We start from the raw sequence: 27,469 nt of genomic DNA on the forward strand, positions 1-27,469 counted from the left end.
ATTTCCGGAGTCCTCCACTACGGCGTGCCTCATAAGCAGAAAGTGGTTTTGGCACGTAAAACCCCAAATATTATTATATTATTATTAAAGACACTACGAGAGTATGACTCGTCCTCGCGCAGTCTCGAACTGCGTGGTTCACAAGAACGTTGATTATAGTCGCGCAACTTTTTTTGGTATTAACAAAGCTCATGCAAATATTTCTTCTATCTTCCCCTTGCCCCTTAAAATGAAGCAAGCGCTGCGATGGCAACGATTATCAACTTCGCCGCTAACGTATACAAACGTCGCCATCCAGGTTGCGTGACCGGGATTCTGTATTTACGTTCAAAGTCTGTGGACTTCGGAAATGCGGTCGCGGCATTTTTATGAGGACCATACAAACCCACCCTAGGACTGAAAAAAAAAAGAAAAAAAGAAACGAAGGCTATTCGCTATCTTTTTTTTTTTTTTTCCTCGCAAACGCAGATACGAAGACAATGCTGCTTACTTAGTTTGCCCGTTTGTTCTGAACGTTAGAAGAATGCCTACGCGAGTAGCCTTCACAGAGACTCGACGGAAAACGGCCTGCAAGTAGCCCCGAACTTCGCGGTACACAGATAAGGAACGTGTACATCACTGAGCGCCCATTTGTTCGGCCCCGTGTTGCCCCGCCTAATACTCCGAACGCGCCTTGTTTATAACGCAATCAATGCGAGCGATATATGTGCACCTCTCTATACTTGCGTGTTCAGAGGAGAGATGCCACGCCCGTGGAAACAGCTTGCGCAACACTTAACCGACTTATGGCGCTCTCTGTTGAGAGTTGTTTTTCACTGCACCTCCCCCTCCCCCCTCCCCCCACTGCTTTCTTTTTCTTTCTCTATCGCTTTCTGTTGTTTAGCGTTTCATTCACTGTGACAGTGCCTTTGTATACTGGCCGCTCGCACGCAACGTTAGGGTTGGGTAACAGAATTTTCTCGGTCCGTTTTACTGCCTCGTGCACGCGAAACTCGCCTTATATCAGACGGAAGAAGGCGTGGATTTCCGAAAGGAAACACATAAGAAAGAGTGGGAAATCTGCATACACTGTAACGTCGCTCGCGTCAGCCGCTCAACACCGTAAGCATTCTGGGATGCGCGAGAAATTGCGCCAGTCCGCGTCTTGCGAACGGAGAGCTGCCAACGTTTTGGCGCGCAACCACCACTGTAGCTTTCACGTGACGCTTGGAGGAAGAGAGAAGGAAAGAGAGAAGGCAGGGACGTTAACCAGAAATGTTTCTCATCGTGCTACAGCGAACATGGCGGTCACGATGACGTTTGTGAACCGTATTGTATCACGCGTGCGTTGTTTCGCTTTTTGGTCGTGACCGTCTTTCATCGGATTATCGCTTATCGATTTCTCGCTCGCCGAGGGACGCGCCTGTCGCGTTTCTCGTTTACGCAGCTTCTCGGCATGCTAGTACCCCAAGATGGCGGCGACGATGTAGACCATGCAAACCGCCTATGTGTCTGTTCGATTCGCCTGCACCACCGTGACCTGCACTTCGTGAACGAATAGTTTAGGCAGCGCTGCATTTCAACGTTGATTTCAGCGGTGCAAGCACACGGCAACCCTTGCACGGCGCCGTTCGCTTCAAAAAGCTCAGGTAAGGTTCTGGCCCAGTTCCTGAACGTTCTGCACCGCTGAGAGTGTCAGTGTTGATGGCGTGTGCCGCGACGAAGCGACAGACGACGCACAATAGTTATGACCGTGCTGCCGAATGGCACACTGACAGAGCCGTTAATCGGCATCGACGGCGAGCTCGTCGTCGAACCCTCGAGCTCTGTCCCGAGATAGACGGGAAAGGCGCTTGAACTCGAATTCAAAGCGGTTCCTTACGACTCCTTCGCAGTATCGAGGTATCCGATACGTTTCCGTCTCAGCAGCTTACGCACCAGGGTTGTTTTTGCTGTCGGAGAGCTTGCAACGACCCGGTGTTGACCAGTTTTCCTATGGTATATAGGGCAGCCGCGAATCTTATAAAATGGGCATTCGAAATTCAATCGCAGCGCACGTTGGGCATTTACGCCAGCAACGAATGGCACGAGCTGCGAACGCAGAAGCAGGAAACCTGCACCACAGCGACATTTTTGGAGCCTTCGTTTCCGGAAAGCTCTAAAAGGCTCTTCGTTTCCAATTTTTTATTAGCAAAGATAAGGTACATGTAGGTAATTACAAATATGCGTGCTATTCTACGTACATTACACCATTTTTCCACATAGTGCCCACACCGGTTCGGACATTTGTTCCATTGCGGCATTAAATTTGAGATTCCCCTGTCGTCAATCAGCGACGCACGCGGCCTCCCCGAACGCTCACTGCCATGCAAGTAAGTCTTCACAGCCTTTTGAGAAATCACATCATGACCACCTCACACTTCTCAAAGCGAGACACCTTTCCCCGTACGTGGGCTGTATTTCTCTACGCATTTCGGTGGGCGTTCGTCCCTTGCTCCATAGAAAACGAATCGCACTTCGTTGCTCGTTCGCCGTGGCCGGTCCACGAAATGTCCACCGCTGGGAATGGATATGTTGACTTCGCACTTACAGCCGTAATTTGGCTAAAGAAAATATGATTCGCCCTCACAGAATCGCATTCCGGCTGCACTAACTCTTGCTACCTGCGTTTTGCTTTTCTTTGAATCTATGGTTGTTACGAGCTGTCGACTCGCTAAATGGTTGTGGCAAGAGTCGTCGGAGCCTGTCGTAACATATAACGCGTTCAACACATGTTGACAGCGGTATACTGGAAGGGAGCCATATACAGTAACACTACGGTACAGTATATATACTACAGCGCCCCCTGGAGAGCAACCACCGCTGGTGAACATGGGCTATACTATGCTAGAGTTATTTTCGCGATCCATTCTTCTACCCGTCAGCCACTGATCAATTCCATCCCTGTACGTCACAGGTGGGCTGTTCCCGTCTACCCGCCTCGTAATTCGCGCCCCACGCGCTGACGAAGCAACATTGTGCAATACCGTGCTGCATTTGCATGCACGTCTCGTGCACGATAAACAATTTACTCATCCCGAGTAATTAGTGTATTCTAAGAGTTGTACGGGGCCACTCGCATCGCCTGGTGAAAGCGCGTGATGTATGGCACTTTGAGAAACTGCTATAGGCGTATCGATAAATGCGGGAGGAGTGCCCGCATGAACTATCAGCCCGCATCGCAGAAGCCATACGTATACATGCACAGTGACCATAGAGCCATTAGTGTGCGCAGTCTTTGCACAAGTCCCCTGCTTCATGAAGTCAAACTTAGAGATAAGCGCAAGAGCCACACCCCCAGCTGCCCGGAAATGCGCAAACGATCTCAGTCGCTCTTTCTCACTTCGGGCGAAACTGACTTTTTTTTAACAACAGACTTTCTCTTCGGGCTGCGAAGGTTATAATAGGTACCCGTGCGCGATCGAAGGGGAAAAAGAAAAAAAGAAAGTTAAAAATAACGATAAAAAAATACAGGGGTTCGCTCGATACGGCGTTCGGAATCAATGCTTCCTGCTATGCGCGTTTGTGCACTGCAACGTTTGCGCTTTATAAAGCCATCTTTCTCTGGTTCATTGCGGAGTCCCCGAGGAAAAAAGAAAATAAAGAATGTAGATGTCAGAATAAACCTGGTCATCCGTCCTCGTTCAAACGCCTGGCGTGCGGCGCGCAGGAAAGTATTTGGACGGCTCGGCGCCAGGCTTTCCGGTTTCGCGACAGGCGTCGCTATACACTGCTCGCAGTGCCACGTTATCATCAGCGCGAAGAACATGCACACACAACAAAACGAAATAAACGAGGAAATGAATACAGCGACGTTCAAAACGCCTAGAGGCACAAAGAGCGAAGCCGTTTCACCTACGCTGCAGCCTGCAAGCGAAGGGTATAGAATAGGGTATAAACCGAAGGCTCAGATAAGGAAGGAGTAGCCATTTTCTTTCTTCTCCTTCTTCACTGGAGCACACAGTATATTTCCACCAAGGCAAGAAGTTCGACGATTGGACATACCCTGAAAAAAAGAATAATAGTAAACCTGCATTATCGCGACTGGGCTGACAAGAGTGGAATTGATCACGTAGAACCTGCGCAGCAACTCGGGCTCTTCGGATCGTGCTGCGCAGTGCAAAAGACCAAAGCGGACACCGCCGGCAGCATGAAGCGCGCATGCAGGGGCCGATTCACCGACCTCCCTTTCGAGACACCGCCAGTGGCCTTATAAATCTTGAGGTCACCCCGCCAAGTGAAGCGCTTGGTAGGGAAGGGAGAGGACGTTATCAACAGCATGAGTATAGCGCAGTGGCAAGCCTCGAGCTAACTTTTTTTTTCTTTCTTTCAACAGTGGACTGTGCTGTCAAGCAACACATGTATGCCCCCTTTTGTTTCTCCGTCCACATTTAGGCTGAAACGCATTACCCTTCTTCCTCTCCTTGTTTTCCCTTCTCACGTACCCTGAAAACGAAAAGCTAAGAAAAGGCGTTCGCACGGCACCGAGGGTAATAAGAGATGGGATGCGCGTCTGTTCATGCCTTTCGTACATAATTATTTATCGGGGATGTACGCGGAACAGGCAGGGGTGAAGAACGGGTGATTTCTTTTTCTTCCTGTTTGTCCCCCGCTTTAGAGATGCGTGGCATGAGCGAAGGTCAGCGTCACGCGCCTTCCGAGCGAAGGAAGAGCGCGTCCTCCGCTTGGCGTGTATGAAGGATGATTCCGCGAACCCGCTTTGAGCTAAGCCCCCCACTGAGGCCCCGCCGACAGTTTATGCATGTGCGCTCAAGCAGCCCGCTGCTGCTGCAGAGTTGCGCTCTTCCGCCTCACTAGCCTGTGTCGCCAGTTCGCCCAAACTCGGCAGTGGGTAGGGGGGGGGGGGGAAGGGGGGCAAGCGCAAAAACAACCGCTATACGCGCAGCGCTTCTCGAAACTTGTACTGCAGGTATCATGCAACAGCCCCCTCCCAAACGAATGCCCAGGTGGCTCGGCGGCTCTGGCGTTCTGCTGACCGACGCATGGCGTGTCACTCCTGTTGTGGCACACGTTTTACCACATCAAGAAATTTTAAGAAATACAGTAATAACAATAATAAAAATATTTTACCCTGTCTTAGCCGATCATCGCGCATTTGAAGTAATAGTGATCGATCGAGAAAACTGCTTGATTCAGGGCGCTTGTCGTCACTTCCCTGTTGGACTTCACAATCGGATTTTACTGAATAGCGCTCGAGCAGCCAGGCTATGCTGGCGCCACATGCACCGTTTGGCTGCAGCGCCTTGCAGCCTCTCTCTGTCGCGAGCAGACACCGACCGACTTGCACTGCTCGCACAGGGCGACTCGCTCGTGCCCTTCCCTTGCCTCTGTCTCCTCAGCAGAAAAAAAAGAACTGGCGACGTTTTCTTTCGAAAGCGTGCGCTCGATTGCGTTCACGAGCGACACAGCCGCTGCTTATCGCATGCATTTATGCAAAGTCCCCCTCCCTCCGCTTTTGCGCATAACGGGCGATGACAGCTCCTGGCGAAATACGTCGATGATACGGCGGTTCAAGAGGGGGAGGGAAAACGCTGGCTTTGCCGTCGACCTACTCTCCTATCTCCTTTGCTCCCACTATCCCCCCCCCCCCCCCACCCCCGTTGACGCTGAGCCGTGCTCCCGCAAGAGCTGCAGAAAACAGCGTCAACCTTTCCTTACCCCTTCAAGAACCACTTCTCTCTCTCCTCACGTACTCGCCGCCCATGCGACTCTGTTCCAGACGGTCGCGCGGTCGCGCCTCCAATTCGCGTCCTTCTCTTCCGCCTGCGGCACGCAGAGTTTTGCGTCAGGGGGAAAAAGCCCTGGCGCGTGCGATTAGATAAGCGCCGAGCGTCCCCGACGACGAAGCACCGTCTGGGACTGCCCCGTGCAGCAGAGCCCGACGGCTATGGCAGCTGCTGCTGCTGCTCTGCTGTTGTCACCCGCGCATCGCGCCTGCGCACGGACCTCGCCTCACGTAGTCCTCTCGTGCTGGCGCGCGAAGGAACGGGAGGGAAGGCACGCGCGAGCAATACACATGTCGGGCCGTGCGAAGTGCGCGGAAATCTCGAGATCCATTCTTTCGCCGTTTCCGTTTGAGAAGCGGCAGCAGCCCTGGAGAGAAAGAGAGAAACTCGTATATGCTTGCAACTCTAATTCACGCGCCCATCGCCTTCCGGCATGCTTTTAGCGTGCCAGAACGGTGAGAGGTTGCTGGATAGTGGTCCTTAAGAACCCTACAGAAGATTGCGACAAAAGGGCACGTTGGCCAACCGTGTGATAGAGCTGGCTGGCACTAAGGGTCGCTGTTGTGCCTGTGTGGGCGAAGTCACGCTACCTCCGCCTTAGCGAAGCCTAGTTATTTTCTCTTCGCCCCTTTTTCTTTCCATGCCGTATGTCAGACAATAAGCCTCGCCCTTCCTTTCTTCCTCTGTGCGCGTCGCCTACTTTGCGCTGTTTTCTGACGCCCACTCTGTCCCCACGTGACGCCGTCGGTGAACCATAACTCCAGCCTCTGCTCTTCGAAAGTCCTCGCGTCAGTCGAGCGCGTATGTTGAAGCATTGGTCGCGGTGTGAGAAACTTCCACGAAAACCCTTTCTTAATGTCCCAAATCTCAGTTAAGAGGACATGTCCTCAAGCTTACTAGCCTATATCATACTCTTCGTCTGTATGAACACCGTTCGAGCAGGGCGAGTCATAATCCAGACTGAGACCTGCGCTATGCCGCATTTACATGCATTTCTTCAGTCGGGTCGAACGAATCAATTGACCCACACCTTGAAGCCAACTTGGAACGTTTCCGATCGGCCCGACCAACTTTCGAACTGCCAAGGCAACCCGTTGCGAATTTGTCACGATTACGTAAAGCGGGCTGTACAAGTATGCAGCAATCATGAAAAGATGTTACACGTTATCTGCCCCCAACACGCTGGTTTGGTTAATCGGCGACGACGCTCCGCTGCTGAGCACTGTCTCGTGAAGCTGCGAGACGGGAACTATGCCGTTCGTTTCCCCCGCTAATGAGCAACCTTTGTTCGGTCGAAGAGTCGGCACAGTACTAGATGAGTCAACTGCTGAAACAGGTGACCAGTCTCAATTAGTGACTCCCTTTACTCAATTTTTAACACTTTCAAGACCCGCCGCACTATATTATAGTGGCTACGGCGCATGCGCAGCTCAGATCAAGGTCGCAGGTTCGATCCCGGCCGCGGCGGCTATATTTCGACGGGGGCGAAATGCAAATACGGTCGTGCACTTAGATTTCGGTGCACGTTAAAGAACCAGAGATGTTCACTATCTGGTGTTCATCCTCACTACGGCGTGCCTAACAATCAGATCGTGGATTGCAACCGCAGAAGTTATCACTTTCAAGGCTTTAATGAAGGTGGAGATATATGTGACGTCGCACCACCGCGACAGAGTTTGGTTAAATCTGTAACAGCAGCGTGTAGACTTCAATTACTTGCCTCCCACTGTCATTGTCAACAGTGTTATAAGCAAATAATAGGGAAATCATATTCTGAATGCGGACGTATACTATAACGTGTTTTCGTCGCTTTGGTTGACCCGTAGAGTTTTTGGCTATCGAAAGCTCAAGTCTGCTCACGGATATATATCCAGTTAGCTCTCTCTCTCTCTCTCTCTCTCTCTCTCTCTCTCTCTCTCTCTCTCTCGTCGGCCTCACGAATACGCGGGGGGAAACTGACCCGTCTAAGAGGCGTCGCACCATGCCGCCGGTTGCCGTCGTCGAGCGAGGGACGAGAACTCGCGGAGGCGCTAAGCTTGCAACGACAGCAGTGATCACAACAAACACTTCACGCGGGAAGCCCGGACGGTACCAGTTCTATAGGTCCAAAGACAGGCAGCGGATCCGCCACACAGAGACGATGGTTTCAGGAGGCACGCACATGTTACATGCAGGCCTCTTCGTGTTCTTCCCCGTGTCTGCACCCGAGAAGCGTGCGCAGTCAATGGAACGGTACACGCTCAACAGACAAGTAGCGAACAAGTGGAAAGGCGGGTGGCTGCAAACGGCGGCGGACCATCCACTTCCGCAGCTCCCTCCTCCCCACTCTTCTGCCGCGGCGGAAGGCTTCTTACTAATCGCTTTCTAATGGGAGTCTCCCTTCTCGGGCCTCAACACGCCGGCCTGGCCAAGGGTGACACATCGTCTTTTAATGGAGACCACGCGCAACGAGAAGGGCACCACGCTACATGGGCGTCGTACAGGGGAGTACACTCGTGGTCATTCTGACACGCATTCGTTCTCCAAAAGCGCGTCTCTCCCGCCGTCTCTTCGTTCTCCAGCGACGACGTTTTGTCTTTGCTAAGACGACGCATGACAGCAACCGGAGGAGCGAGCGCCCGGAAGCGCTCATGCAGTGCCACGAAACACGAGGGGCTTTCAACGTCAATGTTGCGCCTGACGATTTGCACAGCGCAACTGCGGACAAAGAACGGAAAGAAACGACGGAGACAAGCGCTGACTTCCAACTGAACGTCGTTATTGCGAGCACACAAACACCCTAGCACACGTGACCGCAACCTAAACTGCCGTTGCATGATGCCAAAACTAAAATACATCCGAAATATTTGAGAAGCAACAACGTATGATGGCGCCTTACTTACTATGCATTCTAGGTAAGAAAGTAATTCTTCATAAAGTTCAGTTGGAACATCGTTCATTTCCGTCCCTTTGTCTGCAGATGTGCTGTGCAATCAACATGGGCTGTCAAGTAGCCTGGTATCGCACCTTCTTGCTTTTTGATGTTGGGAGAGAACTCTCCGCACTCTTTTTCACAATAGCTGCCACTGTTATTACGCGAGTCTGAAATGTCCCAAAGCTACTGAGACCCTGCTACATCTTCGGTGGCTTCATCCACGTTCCCCGCCATGGACTGCACACGTATAGCGAAAATTCCAGCGTTTAGGCCACGCTATACGCTGTTGATAGGCGTATTCTCTAACCATTACAATATCGAGAGAGTGGACAGCAGTCCGCCTTTTCGGATGGCTACACATACGCGCGCGGGACGCACGAAGAGGCTAACCATATGTGGTACAATGAACCAGTCAGCAGCACCAACTGACGCACGAGAAATGGCGATGCTGTCGGCGAGTGCTAGCTCCATTGCGCCCTCGCAGCACTCGAGATCCGGTTTTGCGCGGAATGTGGCGGGCAGGTACCCACTTCGAGGGTGCAGCGCGTTTCGCGGCTGTCAACGGAGACGTGATATCAGTGACGGATGCCGTTCCGTCCGTAATGGAGGACAAAGCACGAAGCCCCGCTGCGATTGCGTCATCTTCAGAGAGGAAAATCAATTTCGATATCGTTTTCTACAATGTATACTAAATCACACGAGGAGAGGCTGCATTCCTTCAGCAACCGCGAGAATTTCCCCCCCAAGATTCGGCCCGAGTATGCTTGAAAGAACAGCACTGATAAACGCATGGCGACACCGCCTAATACACAGCTTCCAACAGCAAAACGAGTGTGCACATGCTTATATATATATATATATATATATATATATATATATATATATATATATATATATATATATATATATATATATATATATGCATGCAGATTCCACGCACTGGGGAAGTCGATGTAGCTTTCTGCGCTGTTTGCTTTGACTGACGATAATTAGCGGTGGTGTTGACGGCGAATGTTTAATTTCTTCAAAGTTCTGTCCAACACGAGAGTGGTGAGTTGACGTTAAAACGCGTTACCTTGCGCGTGCACCACTCCTGTTTGTCTGCGTGGTACACAGAATACCTAGGGAGAGGTGTTTGCTTAAAGCATCGTTATGCACGATATTTCATAACCTCTGAGGGGTTTGATCATTGTCACTGCCTCACATGGCAAATCGCATCGTGGCAGTGCATCTGACAGACTCCAGGTTAAATTTGACACCATGGTGTTCTTTAATGTATCCCTTAATCTAAGTGCATGAGCATTTTTTCTTTCTTTACTGTTTTTTTTTACGCCCCCATCAAAATGCGGCTGCCGCGGCCGAAATCAGATCCGCAACCTCGAGCAACGACATAGCCGCGGCGGGCACAGGAGTGTTGCTTTGACGCGCGACCATTTCCGTAACGTCGACCAGACCCTGCGGCGCGCTTTAATTAATGCGGCTCTGCTTCTGCACGTCCTGCGTAAGTTGTCTGCTTGACAAAATTGTATGGCGCTCTTTCTTTTTTTTTTTTAAGAAACCGTGGAAGCGTACCGTATATACCGTACCTTAAATTTGTCCCGTTTCCCCGCAACCGCTGTCGAGTCTAGTAGTAGCGTTTCCTTGCTTCCTCACGACACCCTTTTCCTACTCCCTCCCACCCCCCCTTCCTTTGTATGGGAACTGCGAGCGACGAGTGGCAAGGGTGTTATTCACTTGTTTCGCGACTGCGTCGGTTAAAATTAAAATTAAATTATTAAAAGTGGAGCGCACATTATGGCACATCTTCGGCGTGGCGTATACGCCGCAGAATCTATTTCGCCGTGCACGATGCATGTGCTCGTGTCATCGCTAGACAACGAGCTACATGTCACCTTTGTGTTACGACACCACTGAACGCAATCGAGTACCGTTTCCACGGTGAAAATTGTGCCAGGTGCACGTTAAAGAACGCCAGGTGGTCTAAACGGCGTGCCTCATAATCAGATCGTGGTTTCGGCACGAAAAACCCCCATAGTATTTTTTTTTTTCTAAATTGGCAGCGGACTTTGTAGGCAAATACGTAGTTGCCGTGAACACAAGAATGCGTTCAGTGCGCTTTCTGGTGAACTGCACTGCGAGAAAGCAGGAGGCGCGGTATAGTCGCGCAAACATGTTAACACGACATTGGTGCGCCCTCAAGCACAACACGGTGCTTGGATTACGCGAGATCTCGGGAGGACGTGTTTAGATTTACGATTTGGAACCGCGCTCCGGTTACGTATGGCGCACCAAGATATGCACTTTGCAGCAGGAGCATTCTATGTGCGCGTGCTTCGCTAGACTTTGAGCGATCTGACGTGGAGCTGTAACGTCGACCGCTTCCGTGGAAATGTCCAAGAAAAAGAAATGAACGACGCAGAGGCTCGAGAAGAAGCATGCTTTTATGAAATGTAAAAGCGCGTGCGTGCGTGTGTGTCGTGTGTGTGTGTGTGTCGTGCGTTCGTGTGTGTCGTGTGTGCGTGCGTGTGTGTCGTGTGTGTGTGTGTGTGCGTGTGTCGTGCGTTCGTGTGCGTGTGTCGTGTGTGTGTGTCGTGCGTGCGTGTGCCAACGTGGCTTGTTGCAGGGTCGCAAAGCGGATCCTAGCTCTCACAACGAACTTTCCAGTTGTCTATCACATCAATATATACCGCATGCAGCGAGAGAATAGAGCTCGCGCTTTTTTTTTCCAGCTTCGCGCGCGCGTGATCGAACAGCAGCAGCAGTGGTGTACTTTATGGCGACAGACAGAGCATGCCGGCTTCCTTCGCAGGGAAGAAGAAGGCGCCGACTAGTGCGGACGTGGAAAGATCGGCTCCCGCTTTCGTAAATATTTTCGGTCTGCTTTTTTTGTCACCTACCACGGAAATGCACGCCATTCGACACGGTTTCTTCTGAGGACTTCCTTTGGTGAGTGGCCTTTGCGCGGAAGCCGTGGAACTTTTTGTGTAGACCACGCCGCGGCGACGCTAGGCGCGGGTAGGCTTAGGCCTAACGCGACGAAGAGGGGCATTATGCCCGAAGTAGAAATGGTGTTAGGAGAGGCAATCTCCCCCGAAGAAGCCAACAGCCCAGGCTGGACGACAGCGTTGGGCAAGCACAAGAAAGCCCTGCAAGAAACACCAGTTTCAACGAGCAAGAGAGCTCACATGGGCTCGAAGGGTGGCTGCCGCACGGCTGCCCCGCAAGGCGTGTTGCAACGTCTCGCAGCCTCGTCGAGGCTCCCCAGACTACCTAGGGAGCACATACGAATTATTGTCCGCCCAAGGGGCGGGCTTGACGTCAAGAAGATAAGCCAAATCAAGCTGGCTCAAGCCTTGGCCATGGCGGCTGCACTAGCCCCCACAGAAACTGAGGGCGACGTAATCTGCCCTAATTTCACTCAAAACGTTCTCGTCGTATCCACCCCGGAGAAGAAGAACGCCGCCGCTTATGCAGGAATCCAGCAAATCCGCATAAGCGAAGGACTCTACAAAGTAGCCGCATACATAGCGGCCCCAGACAACACCTGCAAAGGGGTCATACGAGGGGTCGACGCAGACATCAGCGAGGCCCAACTCCAGCGCATGATTGTCAACCATCGTAACCCGAAGGCTCTGGAAGTCAAACGAATTAAGAACACCACCACAGTGGTTGTCCTCTTCGACGGCATGAAAGTGCCTAACTATGTCATGTGCGGCGTCAGCCTTCTGCGCTGCACGCTCTACAAACGCCAAACCGAGGTGTGCTACGCGTGTGGCGGCTTGGGACATCGCGCGGACGTCTGCCCCAACCCCACCAATGAGGATTGCCGGGGCTGCGGACTAAGCTCACCACCCGATGACCACCAGTGTTCGCCGAAGTGCGCCCTTTGCGGAGGCCCGCATCTCACGGCGGACAAAACGTGTAAGCAGCGCTTTCAAGTCCCATACGTCGTACGCAGACGCCGACGGCGCCGTAAGCGCGCCAACAAGCACCAGCAGCAACAGCTGGCCAAGGAGAACAGGCCACGTGGCTCCAGCGCGGCGGGAGCCCCCAGGAGGGAGCGCTCCGTCACGCCCTCTGTTCGACAACGCAGCCTCTCCAGAGGGCGCTCTCGTTCCCGAGGGCGCTCTAACTCCCGGGTTCGGATCCAGGAAACGCCAACCTGGGCCGATCGTGTCAAGTCGAAGCAGACGACGCCGGCTTCAAAGGTAACGCAGGTAGCATTGCCGGAGCATAAGGTTGATCCCAGAGTCGCTCAACTCATGCAAGAGAACGCTCGACTCAAAGCAGAAATGCAGCAGATGAGGGCCGACTTTGAGTCTTTCCGTAAGTCGTACCCCTCGCAAGTCGAGAAGCAACCGGTGCCCCCCTCAGGGGAGCCACAGGCGCGCTCGGGTAAACGTAGGGCCGCGCCCCCAGAGGGGGACGCTGACTCTATGGAGACCGAGTCCAATAACAAGGACTTAGAAAGCATGCAGCGGGCTATTCAGCAGCTCGCTGAAAGCGTGACTGTCCTCCTTAAAAGGATGGCGTCCCTGGAAAGTGCACAGGCCGCGTTAGCTACGGCTAGACAGCCTTCGAGGGAGCCCCGTCGGGCACCTTTACCCGCAAGCGCCGTCCCCGTCAACAAGACGGTGGAATGGCCAATCCAAGGCAATCACCATGGCGGTCAATCCCAATAAGTTGGTTGTGTGGCAGTGGAACTGTGCCAGTTTCCAACGGCGCAAAGCTCCGCTGCAGCAATTCGTTTCGGCACAGGCGGTCAAACCGCACGTAATTCTTTTACAAGAAACTCTCGATGACGCGCCCACCTTCCCGGGATACCGGGTTGTATCGATACGGGAGGAAGGAAAGCGGGGTTTAGCAACCTTGGTCGCACGGAAGTGCTCCTTTCAAGTACACAAATTACAAATTGGCAGAACTAGGGCGGAAATCATTATGGTCGAAATTATCCCTAACAATTGGCTTAAGAGCAGTGTCTTTCTTTTAAACATATACAGCTCGCCGTCGGATCAACGGCAGTCATTCGCCACGATCATGACAAAGGCGGTGGCCCTGAGCAAGGGAGCCCCCATAGTGATAGCGGGTGACTTCAATGCCCCCCACAATGCCTGGGGATACCCCCGCCAATCCACCAAGGGCAATCTCCTTGTCCAGGCAGTTGCTGACTGCTCACTGGAATTGATTACGGATGCTCAATACCCGACGCGAACCGGCACGTCGGTAGTCCGAGACACCACTCCGGACTTGGCGTTCGTCAAGAACGCCCCCGGAGCAGGATGGCAAAATTTGCAAGAGAACCTGGGCAGCGACCACTTCATTCTGGAGATTACCCTAACGATTAGCACAGCCCCTACCAGGGAATTTAAAGTGACGGATTGGGATGCCTTCCGGAAAATACGGAAGGCGGACCAGACCGACTACGATAATCTCGATAGTCTGTTCACAAGACTACAGAAGGACGTACAAGCTGCGACCAAGGTGGTTAAGACCGACCTAAAGGTAGATCGTATGGACGCGCGCCTTGCACACCTCCTAGAAGCCAAAAACTCCATCCTGCACCGCTGGAGAACGCACAGACTCCACCGCCGGCTTCGTAAGAAAATTGCGGAGCTCAATCGTACAATTGAAACTCATTCCATCGAACTGTCCAAACAACAATGGAATGAAGTGTGCTCCTCGGTTGATGGGCAGATGAGAACGGGGGGCAAATGGAACCTGCTCAAACACTTACTCGACGACTCGCAAACCAAAAGCAATCAGAGACTAGCCATCGATCGCATAGTTCATAATCAAAAGGCGGCGGGCGTTTTTGAACACGTCCTCTTGCAAGAGTTGGCCGAAAAGTATCTTCCGCTGGGCCACTCCGGTGACGGGGATTATCCTTGTTATCGGGGGGGAGCGGTGGGGGAGCTCGACGCACCCTTCACGGAATCCGAAATCTGGGAGGTGCTGCAAACGCTCAACGGTCGCTCTGCGCCGGGCCCGGATGGCATCTCCAATAAGCTCCTCCGAAACTTGGACGAACAATCAGTTGCGCTGCTCACCGGGGAGGTCAATAAAATTTGGGAAACGGGCCTAGTCCCCGACTCCTGGAAGACAGCCTCAGTGGTGCTCATCCCGAAACCAGGCAAACCTCTTGGGCCGGAGAACATGCGGCCCATCTCGCTCACGTCCTGCGTGGGTAAGGTGGCCGAACATGTCATTCACAACCGTATATCTAGGCATATAGAAAATAATGAGTTATTCCCTCACAACATGGTCGGCTTTCGGCCGGCACTCTCCACACAGGACGTCATGTTACTTATAAAGAGGCAAATCATTGATGTCGACACTAGAGACACTCGGGGCATCCTTGCTCTAGACTTGTCCAAGGCTTTTGATAACATCTCGCACCGGTTCGTACTAGACGCCATCTCAGATCTGGGCCTGGGGCCACGATTCCATGCGTACGTTAGCTCCTTCTTCAGGGATCGCAAGGCCACTGTCAAAATAGGGCAAATCAAATCGAAGGAATTTACATTGGGAGCGAGAGGCACCCCGCAAGGGGCGGTCATCTCTCCCCTACTGTTTAACATCGCCATGAAGGGCCTCTCGGACAGACTGGCCACAGTAAGAGGAACAGGTCACGCCCTCTACGCGGATGATATTACCGTGTGGTGCTTGGGAGGGTCTGACGCTGCAGTTGAGAGTGCGCTCCAAGAGGCGCTCGACATCACAGAACACTTCCTACTAGACACGGGCCTGAGTCTGTCACCAACCAAGTCCGAACTTCTATTGTATAGGCCCACCCGACGGGGGGTTAGGTGCTCCACACCCTTAGATCAAATTCCCATAGCCCTCTATACGAAGGACGGACAACAAATTCACAGAGTGGATACCATCAGGGTCCTCGGACTCTTGCTGGAATCTCGCGGGGGCAACTCACAGACTATAGCCCGCATTACTTCGAAGACGGAGAATATGCTTCGGCTTATCCTCAGGGTCTCGAACCGCAGAGGGGGTTTAAGCGAGAGCAATCTACTCAGACTCTACCACGCGTTTCTGATGAGCCACGTTAACTATGTAGCCTCCGCGTTGCGCTGGTCTAAAGGGGATGAGGCCAAAATCGACGCCCTCATGCGCAAAAGCATCAAGCGCGTGCTGGGTTTACCACTCACTACCAGCACCGCGCGTCTCATGCAACTAGGCATGCACAACACCCTATCAGAGGTGATCGAGGCCCAACGAGTGGCTCAAATAATTCGACTATCATCATCGCGAGCGGGGAGACGCATCCTCGAATCCGTTGGATGCGGTCACCAGGAAATCACGGAGCGCAACGTGACCCTATCACCCATGGTCCGAGATACGTTCAAGGTAGATCCCATGCCACGTAACGTCCACCCTCAATACAATGTAGGGCGCCGGGTAGCCAGGGCTCGTTCCCTGTTAAAAGCGGCTGCTGCCACTCCGAATCTGGCATGTTTCGTTGATGCCGCCCAGTACGAGTGCTCTGATCACTATGCCGTAGTTTCGGTTGACTGTAATGGCACTCTCATTAATTCAGCATCCGTGCGGAAGGTTTCTTCAACAGTAGCCGAGCAAGTTGCTATAGCTATAGCACTGAAGGACCCTCTACGTTCCAATATCTTTACAGACTCCAGATCGGCAGCCCGAGCTTTCGCCTCCGGCTCGATCTCAAAGGAGGCGGCGGCCATCCTCGGCAGCGAGGGGGCTGCTGGTTTTCATAGCATCAAATGGTTCCCGGCTCATATGGGAATCAATGTACACTCTGAGCTTGTTAACGCCAATGAGTTGGCCCATGACTGTGCGCGAGGTCTTACACACCGCGGCGGTTCAGGTGGACTCACGGGCGGCGACTTAGGGCTGTATAGGGATTCGCTTCTCACCTTCCACGAAGTCGACACATTATCAACTTGCTCGGCGGGCCTTTCCGCTACCACACCCTAAACTTAATAGACCACAATCGTCGGCGTTTCGCATGCTTCAGACGGGGTCATTTCCCTCCAGGGGCAGATTCAGTCACTTCGCGCCTAACGTAGAACCCCACTGTCCAGACTGTGGGGAGGCGTACTGCTCCTTGTCCCATATGCTCTGGCAATGCCCTGCGTTACGCAGCTCATCGCTAACCACTCTAACCGACTGGGAGGCAGCCCTTAAGAGCGGCGACCTCTCAGAGCAACTACGGGCTGTCCAGAGGGCCTGCGACAGGGCGGAGGACCACGATCTTCCGACCCCGACGTGGGTGCGGCCCGCGACGGCTACGGGGACTCCCTGAAAAGGGGGGTACCCTAACGCCGGTTCCTCAGGACCATTAATAAAGTTCTTTGTCTGTCTGTCTGTCTGTCTGTTCCTTCGCAGGTGTGCAGCGCTTGCGTATAGCGGACGGTGCCTTCGCAGCTCCTCGGGGGTTGCCCCCGCATCCGCATTATGGACGCCCTCGTTCGGCGTAATCTCCTGACATATGGGAATCGTTACACGAACTGCTGGTCTCGCACGAGCGCGCCCGTGTGCGTACGTGCCTGCGAGGCGTCCTTTAAGCGAGAGAGGTAAGGGAAGCGAGCGCGCGCTCCTCCTCCTGCTGGACGCATGGAAACCATGCACAGTGCATCGGTGTATGGTATTGCACATTGCCCGCAGACCCGCAGTGCATGCAAGGTTGCATGCATACAGCGCAGCGCTCGTCGTGGGTCTGCAGACAAAAAAAAAAAAAAGTAGACACTCGATTCCGGGGCGCGGTGATTTGTTGCACCAGCCTGGCGCCCAGGGGGAGCACAAGCTGATAAGCAAAGCGGGGAAGTGGTCGGGCGGAGAAGCGCACAAGCCTAAAAGGAAGCGCGGGGGAGAGAGGTGCGTTCGGCAAAGACAGTGCACGTACACGTACGTACAAACTATAGGTGGCACCGCGCGCAATTGATGCGAAGCGTGGCTACAGAAGCGTGGTGGCGCAAGATTCGCGCGTGGCTACGCAGCCGGCAGGGCGGGTATAATCACGCACGCACATCTTGCGCTGCAGCAAAGCCGGCTGCGAAGCGCCACGCGCGTGGCCAGTGCAAGGGGAGTCCCGCACGAACAGTGCTTACTCGGGCGGCCCTTCGATGGATTTACCAGAACAGCGACCCGCAACGCATTGCGGGCTTCGCGGAAGTCTGAACTTTTCCTATACTGATGAAGGTATCGATAAGATTGTACTCGACCGGTCCCATAAAGCGCTTCGTGACCAAGGCGTAGCGGACAAGCGCAACACAATTGCCGAGACGGTACTATACGGCGCTCTGTTCCTAAGCAAAACGGTGGCTGCAGGGTTCTGTGCCCGGCCGTACACCGATGAGGGCGTAATACAAAAAACACCCGTGCCTCGAGACCACACGCTGCAGGGCCTCAGAATGGCCAAAGTTAGACCGGGTCCTTCCACTATATGCGACACGCCATAGCACGAGTGTTCACATAAGCTTTGGAAGTAAAACATTTCAGAATCGTGAGCACAGCAAACGGAATGCGCACCGCGGACGCAATCTGTTCGCGCAAGGAAATTCTTTGCACATCGCAACACACCGTTAAAGACGTGGTCATTCTTACTGCCCCCATTCCTTTCACGCTTTTGCATTCCGAAGCGGGATTTCCCAAGTGGGTTGCGGTCTTTCACGACGTATATGCTATACGCCCAAGCTAAGGTGTGTATCTCTGAATGCGATGTATGGGAGTACAGATTTCAGAGCACTATACTGCGCTATAGCTTGGCACCTATAGGGTGGGACGGTAAATGACCACGAGAAGAGAAAGACTACTATCACAGGCCTTTCAACACACGCACACGCACACACGCACGCACACACGCACGCACACATCACAACGAGCGGCGTGCGCAATTGGCTCGCAGCAACGCGTCCTCTTCAGCCACGGCGCACAGCGAGCTTCATGCAGATTTCCCTTGACAAACAGCGTGCCGCCGCTTCTGTTATGTTCCGCGTGCATTGTCCCCACGTGCATTCAGACTGTGCTCTGCACACGCAGCTGCATTATGCTTGCGCAGCGGTTCGCGCCTACGAATTGGTCCTCGGTGTTTGTGGGCGGCAGCGCATGACGCGTCGCGTGTGGCCAAGGCTCCTTTGTCCTCTCCAGGTTGGCCCGCAGGCCTTCAAGGGTCGGTTTAAAATCTGGCCTTGCCGACATCATGATCATCATAAAAACTTTATTGTAAGACTGAGGAGTTTGGGGCACGCAGGCTCCCGGGCCCCCGCACGACCCCGCTGCACTCAAGCGTTTATGTTGCTTCGCTCCATAACGCTGGCAGCCCGATCAGTAGCCATGGTCTGCACGACCGCGTCTCCAGAGCGCAGCAGGGTCTCCCAGTCCTCCCATGCTCGAGGCTCCGCGGGTGAGGATCCGTCGGGCAATGAGAAAGGAGGTGGAGAGCAGAAGCGCGAGGTTCGGGACAGAGATTACAGGCTGATGAGAGGAAAAGTGGGTGATAGTGAGAAAGAGTCAGAGGAGACGGGAGAGTGTGAATTTGCGTGTTTGCGTGTGCGTCAACGCGTATATGCGTGCCTACGAGTTGCAATTATACCGTCTTGTCCGTGGTAGTGAGTGAACTCCTGCTTCTTTGAGCGCTCATGCACTCGGCGATCGCCTCCCCCAACCCCCATAAAAAAGAAAGAAAAGAAAAAGCGAGAGGCAACGCTACCACCATCCTTTCTTTTAAGTATAGTCGGTACATGAAATACTTGTTACACGGCGAATTTCTGGACTGCAATTAAGGCGTCTGTGTCTGTTTATTGTGCAGGCGTCTTCTCGGAAGAGTGAAAGGGGCGTTTCTCAAACGACTTCTCACAGCACGGAATCACCGAGCGACGTCATTAAAATGCAGACGTCAGTCAAGGCGTGACGCCACCCTCTACTTTCTGGTTATGCCAATACAGTGGAACACTTACTGTATGCAGTAACGGTGTCTGCCGGTAAAGCTGCAAGAGTCAGTCGGTACTGGAGAGCCCTGTATATGGACCGGGCTTCACAAAACTACAATGTTCTGCACAAAACCGAGGGAAAGAAGGAAAGAAATTAAATTATGGGGTTTTAAGTGCCAAAACCACGATCTCGTTATGAGGCACGCCGTAGTGACGGACTATACGGATCAATTTGAACACCAAATGTTCTATAACGTAAATGTAAACGACCGTTTTTTTTTGTGTTTATTTGTTTGTTTGTTTGTTCCATTTCGCCCTCTTTGGTATGCGGCCGCCGCGGTCGGTTTCGCCAACTCGTGACCTTGCATGAGCTTAGCAATAGCATGCAAATCCACTAAGGTACCTCGGCGGGTCCCAAAAAAAGAGGCAACACAGTATACCGAGCTACGTGAACGATTGCAGCGTTGCGCTGTTTTGCCACCGAAGTTGGCACATCGTCTTCTCTGAACGAAGTCAGAGAGAGCGAGAGAGAGAGAGAATGCAGCAGCAAAAGTGGACATCGCAGAAACGTTTCAGAGGGAAGAGATTTGAAGACCAGCAAGAAGCAAGTCAGGTTATAGATTGCCCGCAAGACGGTGTGAATATATGCGGGTTGATTACATGCGACGTAGTCAAGGCTGCGAAATAGGAACGCCAAGGTCACAGCGAAAAAAAAAAAAAAACTGCACTGAAATACGGTCGGCTTATATCCGGCTATCTCCTGCCCAGCGCTATGGATGTTGCAGATGATCTCCAGCATGGCGCCAGTTTCGCGTAAAATGCACCTGCACTCGCCAACAACGCCTATATTGGCGGCGAGGAGTTACGGAGTCGCCCTCTATCGGAAGCGCCTCGCTGGCGTAGTATGAGGGATCACGTGGCGCGCTCCTCATAGGTTTTGCTGTCAGCGCTCACTGAAAACACCACGTGCGAGCTCTCCCGGACATTTCTGTGAGTACTTCCGAAACGAAAGAAGTTTCTTACTGTCTAAATAATAATCTTTGGCAAACTGAAAGCACACAATCGTTTACAGCCGTGATCTCTTTACCGAATACGTACAGTGAACGCCACTGCGCGCGGTCGCCGCGATGGAGTCTCCCGAACCGGCTTCTTGCGTGAAAGGTAGGTAAACGCTGAGAGCAAACTATGTGAAATATGTTCTTATAGTGTTTGTATAACTAAATGGAGCGTAATAGAATGAACATGATTTTGGCTTCTAGCGCGAAGTGAAACACGGACACAGAAAGCAGCAGACAAGACGAGCGCTAACTCTCAACTAAATTTTTATTGAAACGAAGAACATTTATATAGGTGATTGCATATATAGGTGATTGAATAGAATGAAGCCTCAATGCAGCCATCGCGCATATTCGCCGCGACCGACTGCGCGTCTGTATGCTTGTCCGCGCACTGTTTCGCTTTCTCCGCGCGCGCGTTTTCGCACCGTGCCATGAGCTTAAGGCCGCAGAATATGAGCATTTGACAGTATACAAGCAACCATTGTTGCGTGGGCGCTATCAAAGCTGTTCAAAAATAATTTCATTGTAGAGACTTGACGCCTACGGGACTGTGATGTGCCGTCGCGACGATTCAATCTTTTTTTTCTTCTAAATTCTTTGAGCTTTCAATACTATTTCTCGAGTTGCGTCGCACTGTATGTTTATCGGCGTTCTCAGCGCGCAATTTCCCGATGCTCCTTTTTTGTAATCCAGTGCATTAATTCATAACACAAACATGACCATATGCCATGCTTTCTTTAAATGTGCTTCTTACCGCTGCCTTTCGAATCCACTGAACTTGCCGGTATCTATAATATCACAAGTTCATAGACTAAACCGCCATGATATTAGTCGGGCAGTGGACTCGCGCGAGCGTCTCAGTGCGCGTTTTCAGAACGTCGCGGACCGGGCGCCGTAGCAGAAATCTTCCTCGCGTCTTGGCTTGCTGCATACCCGAGTTGTAGCCGATGACTGTTTACCGGTTTTATGTTTCGCGAGCCAAGCTTCACCCAGCTTGTCCTGCGGCTACGTGCGAATAAGGCTGACACCGGCCTCCGTTACGTGCGTCCGGCCCTGCGGCACCGAGCAGTAGCCTACCATGTCGCGCGCCTTCAAAGGCAGCCACTACCTATTGTAGTGCTTGCAAGCGTTGTAAAGGAGACACTTGAAGGGGGAAAATTTCGCCACTAAATGAGGACCGCAGCGTACGAGGGAATTTAAACTCGTTTTCAGCTCGCTTCGGCGCGCCCGAAGCAGCCGACGCGGCCGCTATGTCCACGTGATCCCTCCTAGCACGTCACGCCGACGGTGGCGCCAGCTTTTCCAGTGGTGGAGCTCGAGGCCAATAAGCATGAACTGAAGCAATCCGCAGACCGTCTATAGAATCTTGTATAGGCCGCTTTATATATCGCAGAGACTTGCAATTGCCGCCACCTACCTCGTACGAAGTAAACGGATTTAATACAGACAAGAACGTGGGTACACAAGACACAAAAACAACGTACGCACGCTCGCGCGCACGTGCGCAAACTCGTTTCGTTATCCACAGCGGTGCAGCAAGCAGCAGCACTAGCACTATATATACATTCACTAAAGCAGCGGGGATGCTCAATCAGTGTTTCTTTTCTACCCCTCGTATCCTTGCCATCTAGAGGAAAGGCAATGTTTCACGGTTCGATCGCGATCGTTCAAAGCACATCGCGGCGTCTTTTAGCGATTTCCCTTCATCTCATTCCTATCCACGGGGTGGCCGCTCCTCGAAGGTACATTGTGCAGGCCCGTCGTTCCTCGGACCATCAGCGGGCACCGAAGAGCGCAGAACCCTCCTTATCTAGAACTTGTTACGCGTCCAGCGTTGCTCGACAGCGATCTCTATACACAAGTGAGGGCGCTTCTGAAAAGAGTCCCGTGTATTCATCCACGTTAGTTTAAGCTGGGGAAGAGAAAACGTGAACACCTTATTAGCAACCGTTAAATGAGACAAAACACACGACTGAATGTAAAAGTTCACTTATTTTGCGGCTTTTCCGTTCCGCGTCTGGGCAAACGCGAAACTGTCGCACGTGAAGCTGCGTCGATTCGGCGTCTATTCCAAACAACCAGAAGCACTGTCAGACGCTGGCGGACTACTTGGCGCCTTAACGCATGTGCAGCAGCCACGCGCCCGTAGCTTTCCTTCATTGCCACAGAAAGTTGTCCGCGAGTATAGTAATTTATGCGACGCTGAAGACCTTCAGTACACTTTTTATGCGAAGCATACTAGCCGCACAACCACGCTCTTCCTTGCTGCGCCGCGCGCGGCCGCGTAGCTGCCATATGACGTCATAACAGCTGCAAAAGCGGAGGCTCAACTCGTGCGCTCGCTTGCGGCCGCGTAGCTACATAGCCGGGTCTCAGCTCGTGCGCTCGCCTGCATGAGTTGTTTCTTCGTCTAGCCGAACCAAATATAGTCAAGCAACAGCAGTTCACCAGGCTAAACAGTGGTTCAACAACTAAAATAAAGGCTAGTATGCTTCGCATCCTGGGCTTAACCTCAGCTAAGCCACAGCCATTTTTATTTTCTCCTTCGTACTCTTGAGGAACACCGGCGAAGTGCACTGCTCGAGTGAGTAAGATTTCGCCGGGTTGATAATCGCTTGTGTTTGAGCCGTGCTCGGCTGGTATAGATTAATTAGTTCCTGTGACCTACCTTCCGGGAGGTGAGCGAATATACATGTCAAATGCAGCTGCTGTATACAGCCATCACGTTCTCCGTGTGGAACACGCGCAGTACTTAAAGTAACCGACTGAACGACCTACATTCTTCGCATCCCTCCTGGACTCCGCCGACGCGAGGCAACCCTGCTTTGTCGGTTGTGACTGGGAGCATATCCTTTGCGAAGTCTATAGTTATTCCGTAAATTACCATGACCGACAGTGCTGCGTGTAAACGACTGTGGCTGCAAGGAGACCCTCAAATATGTTCTCCGTGACTGTCATCGGACAGAGATGATCGCTCACGACTGCGCTAGCTCGCTTTCATGACAGACGCATTGTCAGAACTATTCTAGAATACCGAGTTCATAGGGCATTGCAGCAGAAGGCGACGAAGACAATGTCACATCTTTTTTTAAACGTTAATTTGCCCGTCGGCATCAAAAATTGACTACACTAATTGTGAAGCCTTACTTCCAGCATAATGTTCATAACGTTACAATTCCTATGGGAATTAAACCAGCACTAACTTGTTCAGCATCAATTTTTGACAATTGCGATTGTGTGCTGTGATCTTGTGCCTGCTCTCTCTATCTCCTTACCTCGCTTCCAGCTTGCCCGTCGCCCAGTGCAGGATGGCAAACATCTGCACCCCTCTGCCTTTGTACCCCCCTTTTTTTGTCTCTACCTCTAAGCGCGCGCACACACACGCGCACACACACACGCGCACACACACACGCGCACACACACACGCGCACACGCACACGCGCACACGCACACGCGCACACGCACGCACGCACGCACGCGCGCACGCGCGCACGCGCGCACGCGCACACACACACACACACACACACACACACACACACACACACACACACACACACACACACACACACACACACACACACACACACACACACACACACACACACACACACACACACACACACACACACACACACACACACACACACACACACACACACACACACACACACACACACACACACACACACACACACACACACACACACACACACACACACACACACACACACACACACACACACACACACACACACACACACACACACACACACACACACACACACACACACACACACACACACACACACACACACACACACACACACACACACACACACACACACACACACACACACACACACACACACACACACACACACACACACACACACACACACACACACACACACACACACACACACACACACACACACACACACACACACACACACACACACAGAGAGAGAGAGAGAGAGAGAGAGAGAGAGAGAGAGAGAGAGAGAGAATTCCCTTCATAGCCCTACTTCCTCGCATTCTTTTATACGTGAGCGCGTGCGAAGACATCATTACAAAAGAGTTTGTTGGTAATGGATTAGTGACATTGAGCAGGATTACGAGACGGTCATGAACAGATACACACAGCGCTGACTTGTATCTAAATTATCGAAAAAGGCGCGCAGCATACATATACCTGTACATTCATAATCACTCACATGTCAATATCATCCTGTGTTGTACATCACGCAATGTGGCAGCTGACAGAGCGTGTGTCACTTTCACGGAACATGTCTTCAGAAAACTTAATTCTCTCAGAATTCAAAATGTCTTTTATTGTTTATTTTATTTACACATTACGCGGACTGCTGTGTGGAACATTAGCCAGTAGCTAGTATTGGATCGGTACAAGAATAAACTTCGGAATAAGACGGTTCGACATGCATGTGTCGCACTACTCGATCTGCTCAGACGAGAATCGCCTAAACTGCGCGATCTTTTCATCTTCGATTATTTTCCGAGTCCACGAGACACACACTGGGGCTCATGACGCAGCGAGAAGCCGCAACAAAGTGGCAACCTTCGTTCTACACTCTGTTCCAGAACGACGTTGCACCGTATAGAGCGTAAATTACGAGACACCATAAATATGGCGTCCACATCTGAGCCAGGCTGAGCAGACGACGCTAGGAACCCGCGCGCGTTCGTAGTACGATCGCTCTCTTGATTGGCCGACACGAGCGGTTGCTCACACTCCGGCGCAATGTCGTTACGAAACAGAGCGCAGTTAATCGCACCGTTTCTCGCTTGTCGATACGCGCGATAAGAGCGTCGAGAACCGTCCGAGGCTATCGCGTCGAGAGAATGGCTTTCTAGTTAAGAGCGCCGACGTTAAACAGCGTAACCTGCTCGCACGGTGGACGGAGATGAAACGCCTGGAGCCGCCTTTCGCACGCGCCGCCAGACAAGGCCATCGACCTTCTTCTCCAGCTTTTAGTGAGCCAGTGAACCCCGAATACAAGCTGTTTGGAGGAAGACAAAAACAAACAAACGGGTACTGCATACAAATATAGCCCTATCCAGTTCCAAGCACGGCAAGCTATCGCACACCCGTCTACAAAAGCCTTTATTATTCTTCTGTTCTCGTATAACGCGCGTAGATGGATTAAGCTCACTCACTGCTCGTGGCTTCCAGCGTCCGCTTATCAGCGATCGCTTTATCGGCTAAAACTGGTTCTAGCGCGCCATCGCTTCGTCCAGATACCGGAAAAATCGGTTGGACTTGCGGAGGCTGCTGCGCTCGAGCCCACACGCCGCTTGCTGTATATTGGGCGCGCCTAGCTCTACCGACTTGTCAACGTCATCTCTTCCGAAGCACGCCTCATTGCCTCCCGCCTGTCTCAGCGCGGTCCAAAATCTTCGCAACGATAAGGAAATGACACAGTGGAGCCGACAAAAGGACAGGACGGGCACTGTCGCCTGGCGTCGGCGAGCGTCAAGGTGAGCGCGCGACAGAGAAGAAACGCAAGCAGACACCACAAGAGCGAGCGACGCTCTATCATCGCTCGCAGGGCGTCCGCGGTGGGCTCGATCATCAGGCTCTGAACGCAGCAGCGGCTTCCGCCAAGTCGTCGAGGGAGTCCAAATGTGCACTGGGTGAACGTAAACGATCACCGTGCGGTCCTTGTGGAGTCGTCGTCTTCCGAGTGGCCGTAACCCGAGTTTGCAGCGACGTTTGAAAGGAGAAACACGGCGTGCTTGTAAGCGGCCTCGTTTCAAGGTTAAGAGTTTATGCAACTTTGCAGGTTTCTAAAGGCCCGTGTTTCCGGCGTTTAGTTGCGACAAAGCCGCTGCGAGCTGCACTAACCTTTTTCTCTCTCAGACACAAGGCCAAACGTAAGCGTACAGTTGCAGGCAGGCGCGCGCACCCTCAAAGCGATAATGGAGAGACAAACCACTCATTCCGACTCGGCAAACGGACGCTGGGTGATTTTAAAATAAAATTCTACGACAGAACGACAGACAAGGAACTTTATTGATGGTCCTGAGAGGCTCCGATGCCCCCTTTTCAGAGAGGTGATGAAGCCGCAGGTAGTTCCCACGGACAGAAAGATGGGACAGAGCTCATTCTACCAAGAAACGCTAGAAACGCCCTTTTATTGTTATTATTGATGGTGCTTAAAGCTGCTGCCGAGTCGGCTAACCTGCGACGCGGCTCAAGGCCACGGCCAGGCGGGCCTGCAGTGGAGTGGTCGTGCTTTCTTGTTCCGCGCATTTTGTAGGCGTGAAGGCCGTTCTGTCCCCGTCAGATCCGCTCGAGGCTCGGAGATGAGTCACAACCATGTATCAATGAAGTGAATACATTCTTTTCCACTTTTTTTTTTATCATCAGGATGCCCGGCTTCGTCGTCGTTGCCTGATTCTTGCTGTGAAGACCCACCTCACCCCGTCGAGATGGTATCAGCCCCCGCCATTGGACAACGGCTATTGCAAGAAACGACAGCAAAACAGGAAGCGCACTTTTGTGTCCCAGTGGTGGCAGAATGATTGTAACGGTTTTCGTACTTACTTCCGTGCGGTGCACGTGATAAGTTTGCCTTTATATTGATGGCTTCCTGTCGTTTCTTGAAATAAAAGTCGGTATAGCCTGCGCTCTGTCTTTCCGCCCTCCTTCTTGTATCTTGCGTAGTATACGTAATCTCTTGATTTAACCCGTCGCTTGTCCCCGTCGTTATACTGAACGACTAAAATTACAATCGATCACCGGCCTCGCCTACGAGTTGCCGTCGCGTATCGGTATCAACGCGTGTCTCTCGTTCACGAGTGAGC

At 52.3% G+C, this 27,469-nt stretch overlaps 1 protein-coding gene and 1 long non-coding RNA gene across 2 annotated transcripts in view; one reads left to right on the top strand and one right to left on the bottom strand.

The window, feature by feature from the left end:
* The window catches only part of wit (wishful thinking), a 145,950-nt gene that overhangs the window by 47,627 nt on the left and 70,854 nt on the right, over positions 1-27,469 (bottom strand). The window lies entirely within an intron of this gene.
* Positions 1,288-27,290, top strand: LOC139059370 (uncharacterized). The gene is made up of 2 exons (XR_011514112.1): positions 1,288-1,628; positions 27,033-27,290. It is a non-coding gene; the product is annotated as an uncharacterized lncRNA (long non-coding RNA).

The sequence above is a fragment of the Dermacentor albipictus genome, chromosome 4 (assembly GCF_038994185.2).
Source record: "Dermacentor albipictus isolate Rhodes 1998 colony chromosome 4, USDA_Dalb.pri_finalv2, whole genome shotgun sequence".
NCBI classification, from domain to species: domain Eukaryota; kingdom Metazoa; phylum Arthropoda; class Arachnida; order Ixodida; family Ixodidae; genus Dermacentor; species Dermacentor albipictus.